Genomic DNA, 6,190 nt, shown 5'->3' with positions numbered 1-6,190 from the left:
GATATGTCTAACTTTTTATTATTATAAATAATAAACAAATATTTTTAAACACAAAGGTTTTCCCACATTTCTGATTATTTCCTTCACCCAGACTTCTAGAAAGGAAAACCCCAGGGGTAAAGTTGTATGAACTTTTCAAAAGTGTCTGGATGCCTGTTACCAAATGCCGTGTTGATGACTGCAATGGAATGTTCAGAGCATGTGTGTGTGGTGGGGTAAAGGGGGTGGGAGGGCATCTCAGATGTTTTCCTGCGGTGTCTTTGTCCTACTGTGGGCCACGATGGCTCACAACTCACGTTTCTCCAGGTGAGGTCCTCGTTTATTATTGAAGCCCCAGCCATCGGCGTGGCTGCAGACAAGGCCTCTGGCTCACCACATTAATATTGCAGGCAGGGCTCCTGTAGACCTAAATATTTGATCAGTGTGTGTGCCAAGCTGTCAGTGAGCTGTATTCGGAGCAATTAGACCCTCTTCCCCTTCTGCTGTACCTAAGACGGCATGCTTGAGGCCTAGGCACCATCAGACGATGTGGTCAGTTATCTGTGGAAAGCTAACCACTGTGGGGAAGACAGGTTAAAACGCTAATGACAGGTATTACAGCAGCCCCAGGCTCCGCTCTTTACATTTCTCATGTGACAGCCTGCAACAGCATCCCTGCCATTTGAGTGGGAGGGGAAGGCAGGATCCACAGCACCCAGCCTGGCGCACGGTAGGCCCAGTGCACGTTCACCTGTGAGTGGAGGTTCATTCAGTTCATCCGCTCACCACTCACAAAGCACCTACTGAGCACCAGGTGTCATGCTATGCACTTTGCAGAGATTGTTTCATTTGCACTTAAACAGTGACTAGCACATAGTAAGTTTTTTAAAAGCATTAGCTGTTATGATAATAACTGCAATTATTTTTCATTAGTATTTATTATCTCAGTTCTATAAGGGAAATATGATCATTATTCCCATTTCACAGATGAAGAAACAGAGTCTCACAGACTCAGCTAAGGAGCCGAGAGGCTGACCACAGACCTTGCCCATTCATTCCAGACCTAAAACTGGACAAGGATGCCATGGCCCTGGTCCAGACTCTGGGGCTGCCTGGGACTCTGGGTTCATCTATCCAGGCTCCTCCAGCCCCAGGTCTTAGTACCTGCTCCTTGCCCAGCTTCAGCCACAGAGTGGGAGAGAGGCACAGACAAACTCCTGGGGGCAGTGGATCTGCCTTACCCTCCACTGACAGGCATGGCCATGAAGGGAGAAGACCCTGGTTTTCATGGAGGTGGCCCCCACCTCAAGCTAGTGCCAGCCTGTCACCCATTCTGGAGCTCTGAGGTCTGGGTGACAAGGGTTTGGAAGGAGAGCAGGAGTGAGGTGTGGGGGTGACCAAGGGATGATGTAGTGCAAAGAACGATGATGGAGGAAGCCCAAGACAGATAGCTGGCCCTCAGGGACACCAACACAGAGCTGGGACCCCGAAATGAGACCATCTGGAGCAGCCACATCCCAGGTGCAGTGAAGAGTGAAGATCTGCCCTATGCACGTGCCCAAGGGAGGGGACCACTCCCCAGCCATGACTCACCTGTCTGCCTATGGGTCACCTCCTTCTCACCTGGGTGGTGCTGACTTCTGTCAGAGGGTCCTGTTCCCCATCTCCCCACCTCTCCCAGCTCTCTCTGTGACACCGTGTGCTGTCTCACATCCCAAGAACCACGTCTAGGAGTGTATTCTGTGAAAATAACTAAAGAGGTGTGCAAAGATTTAGTCACAATGGTGTTCATCATGGTGGTGATAACAATAATCCGCATGACTAGCCCCTTTCATGCACAGTCATCGATTCCCTCCCTCGCTCCCTTCCTCATTCATTCATTCCTCAGACATGTTACGAAGGGCAGAGTATCACTCCTCTACGTTAAATCCTCCATGTGACTTCCCATCATGCTTAGAATAGAAATCGAGCTCCTTACCCGGCCTGCGAGGCGTCAGTAACCACCCCTGCCTGTCTCTCAGCGCCTTTCTGCTTCTCCACTAGCATCTGCTGTTCCTTCTCTCTGACACTCTTTCCCCCACATCTTCCCATTCTCTCTCAGTCTCAGCTCAACTTCTGTCCCTGAGGTGGCCTCCCTACCTCGGGTCACCTTGTCTTAGCTCCTCAAAAAGTTATCTTACATAGTAAATTAACTTTGCTGTCCGCTCGAAATTTCAAAGCCCCATGAGAAGAAAGAGACTTGTTTTGTTCACTGCTGTCCCCGAGTGGTCACCCGCGTGCCTGGCATGGGGAAGGGAAAGAAGAAAGGGAGGAAGGAAGACAGAGCGAGCAGCCTGTCTGTGTCAGCTGGGCCAGCTGAGAGGGCCTGGCCAGCAGGGACTGCGGAGGAAGCGGAGGAGGGCCCCGCGTGTACCAGGACCCAAGAGAGCAGGACCCAAGGAACAGGACAGGTGCCTTCGCCCGTTTTACACGTTTTACACGTGAGCCACGGGAGGAGATGGGCCGGCCCCAGGGGCCCCAGGATCGCAGGCCCGGAGCCCTCCCCCTGGCATTCCCGCATTCCTGGGCTTCCCTCCCCCTCCCCACGGCCAGGTGAGACCGCCACCGCCACCCTGCTTGTCATTCTGGCCGCGGCTTCCTTCCCTCGCGCTTCCCACTGCGCCAGGAGTGGGTTTGTGATAACGTCCTGATAAATAATTGAAGCGACTTTCTGCAAGGCCGGGATGAAACCCACAGTCTGATAACCGAGTGGGGGCTGGGGGAGGTTCAGTGCTCCTGCACCTGCTGCGACAATTTCCTCCCACACCTGTCCTGCCGGCCCCAATTCGGCCCCAGTACACGTGTTCATCACGCTGGGGGGCGGGATACTCCCTACTCTCAGGCTCAAAGAACCCCCCCTGCGACGGGCCAGGCCGGGATCACAGGCTTGAGAGAGAGGGAGCACTCCCCCAGGATGCCCCCAAACACAGGCAGTACTGCTCCCAAGGAATTGGGGGACAGGCCCTGAAGGAGTGGAGGGAGGGGTGGGGTGGGTTGGGAGCCCCTTTGGGGAGTGGAGGACCCCCAAGACGGATGTATTGTTGCCTGAGGAAACATTAGGGGCAGAAATGGAGGCGAGGCCTTCCAGGGGCCTGGTGTGGGCACAACTGGGACCCAGGTGTGCCTGTGGGTGGTCAGCAATCCTCCCTGCCACTGGGGCTGGGGAAGGGGGCTCCAGGCAGGTCACCTGCTCTCTCTCCCTGGAGGATAACGGCACAGCCATCTCACGAGGTGAGGGGAAGCCTGGTGACCGTGGAGTGAGGCAGGGTAGAGCCCACTGGCCCAGGTGTGTGAGTGGCACCTTCCTGTTTTTTCCAAGGTGGTGAGAAGAAGGGCCTTGTGTCTTGGTCTAAGGGCAGGGGAGGCCCATACCAGTTATTGCTCATCCCTACTGTCCCCAGCCCCCTGGTACTGGCAGGCCCCTTGAGGCCCCCAGCCAGGCACATGTGGGACCTGGGGTCTCTGGAACCACATGGCCATGCTTGCCTGAAGTCCTGTTATTTAGGGCCCCTGTAACCCCCACCCCTAGTGAGGGCTGCTGTCTTTTCCCTCGGGGGAAATTCCTTCCTCCTCTCTCCCAAGCTTTCCTCAAAAGGCCCCTCACAAGCATAATTCCCTAAGGAGCATTTGAAATCCAAACCAGGAGAGAATTGTCTAGCAGCCAGTTCTGCTTTGGGCTCTGTCACAGAGCCCCTGCTCAGAAGAGGGAAAAGAAGTGGAGAAATACCACCAAAAAACACACCAGTATCTCAGATTATATTCCCGCCCCTCTGTAATCATCAGTAATGGCAGCATTTTTTAGGGTTTTGTACTAAGGTGCGTGATGGGGCGGCCTGATGGCTATGAGGGGCAGGGCAGGGCCTAGTGGGCCTGGGCAGGAGTAGTGGTGAGGGGAGGGGGATTCTCAGCTGGGGAATGGGCACCTGAGCCTTGGGTTTCTTTCGGAAAGTCTCAGAACAAGTGGGTGCCTAGCTGGTGAGCTCTGTTCAGTGTGTTCTTGAAATGTTTGTGTTTGGGAGATCGTGTGGGACAAAGGACTCAAGCCAAGCAGGCTGAGAACGCGGCTGCTGTGTGCCAGCTATGTGACCGTGGATGAGTGTCCTGACCTCTCTGAGCCTCCACCTCCTTATCTGTAGCTTTACTGTCAAGCATCTGCACGCAGTGAGACCCGTGCTCTCCTCCTGCAATGGTGCTAGAGCTGTGCAATCTGGGCTGGTGCGAGTCCCTCCTGTATTGAGCATGTGGGAGGTGCTCATGAACCCCAGAGGACCTTGCCGTAGAGAGCTGGGGCAGTGGACGATGTGCTGGCCCAGGAATGAAGAGGCCAGGAGTGAGGCCTGGCCGCAGAACACAGTGCCTGTGATCTTAGGAAGCCGCGGTCCCTTCCTAGGCCTCAGTTTTCCTATTATCAGTAGTCCCTGCCCTGCCCACACATAGGATGCAGGTGAAATACTAACACTAATGCGTGTGGAGTGCTTCTGGGGGCACTGCTGCCCTAAGAGCCATGCTTGTATTACCTCACTTAGTGCACATGACAGCCCTGTGAGATGGGCAGTATTGTTCACTTTATAGATGAGGACACAGAGGCATGGAGGGTTAAATAACTTGCCCAGGGACATGGCCAGTTGTACCAACAGAGAGTGCTTCTGGGGGCACTGCTGCCCTAAGAGCCATGCTTGTATTACCTCACTTAGTGCACACGACAGCCCTGTGAGATGGGCAGTACTGTTCACTTTATAGATGAGGACACAGAGGCATGGAGGGTTAAATAACTTGCCCAGGGACATGGCCAGTTGTACCAACAGTGGCTAAGGCTGGCTTCATTGTCAGTGCTCTGAGCAGGGTTAGGGGGGCAGGGGAGGATTTGCTTTCCAAGTTTTTGGGTTGTNTGACAGCCCTGTGAGATGGGCAGTATTGTTCACTTTATAGATGAGGACACAGAGGCATGGAGGGTTAAATAACTTGCCCAGGGACATGGCCAGTTGTACCAACAGAGGCTAAGGCTGGCTTCATTGTCAGTGCTCTGAGCAGGGTTAGGGGGGCAGGGGAGGATTTGCTTTCCAAGTTTTTGGGTTGTCACAGCTGGTCCTGGCCACCTTCTAAGACCCAGATCCTGGAGGACTGGCCAAGGCCACAGAGCCTGGTGGTGCCAGGCTTCCTAGACTGGGGAGCTGTGCTCATACCTTCAACGTGGATCTGGAGGAGGCTGAACCCCAGGATGCAGGCCATGGGTGGGACTGTGGGAGGCGGAAGGAGAGGAGGTCTGGGGATGGGGGAGAGGACAGGTTGCCAGCAAGCAGCCCCCGCCTCCACCTCCAGCCCCAGTCAAGGGCAGATCAGCGTCATGGGCCACCTCATGGGCCACCTCCTGACCCTGCCAGAACCCCACAATTGCTCCTGAGGGTTAAGAGCTGCTGTTGCCCTGGGAGAGATGCCCGAGGCTGACACCATGTACGCGGTTGGGGCGCCAGAGCCTACCTGGCTTCCAGTCAGAAGGGCCAAAGAAGGAGGCCACATGCCCATAAAACCTCTGCTGGCTACGCCCCAGAGATTTAATCCTCACTCAATCCTCATACAGCCTGCTGGGTGGAATTGTCACGACAGCCCATGTAACAGAGGAGAAACGGTGGATGAGACAGTGTGGGAAGAAGTACGCAGCTGAAAGCAAAGGGACAACTGAGCAGGGGGCGTGTGCAGGCCCCGGGCTGGGCCCTGCGGGCAGATGGGGCTGGCATTTACTGAGCGCTTTTTTTGTGCCTGGCAGTGTGCTGGGCGTTAGGTCCATCTTACAGAAAAGCAAACTGCGGTTCAGAAGAGAGGAAGTGGGCAGCCCCAGGTGACACCGCTGGCTGTGTGAGAGTTACTGAATTCTCTACCCTCCTGGAAGTTTCAGCCAGTTGGGGGCTGAAAGAGATTCACAGCACACCCAAGGCAACTCAGCACTGATTGAAATATAAATGGAGTCCTTTGGGAGACAGAGAAGGGAGGATGAATGCCAATCAGAAGGGCTGAGGAAAGTAGCATCTGGCTGGGACAGCTGGGCCGACGTGCCCCACTATAAAACGCAAGATGAGGAAGGTGTTCCAGGCACAGCAACAGCACGTCAGGAGGCTGGAGCACAGGCCACAGGAGTAGTGGGCAGGGAGGGAGGCCGGGGTCCACTTGTGGAGTT

This window comes from Galeopterus variegatus, unplaced genomic scaffold (genome assembly GCF_000696425.1).
Source record: "Galeopterus variegatus unplaced genomic scaffold, G_variegatus-3.0.2 Scaffold1472, whole genome shotgun sequence".
Lineage (NCBI taxonomy): Eukaryota > Metazoa > Chordata > Mammalia > Dermoptera > Cynocephalidae > Galeopterus > Galeopterus variegatus.
Note: the sequence above shows the minus strand (reverse complement) of the source record.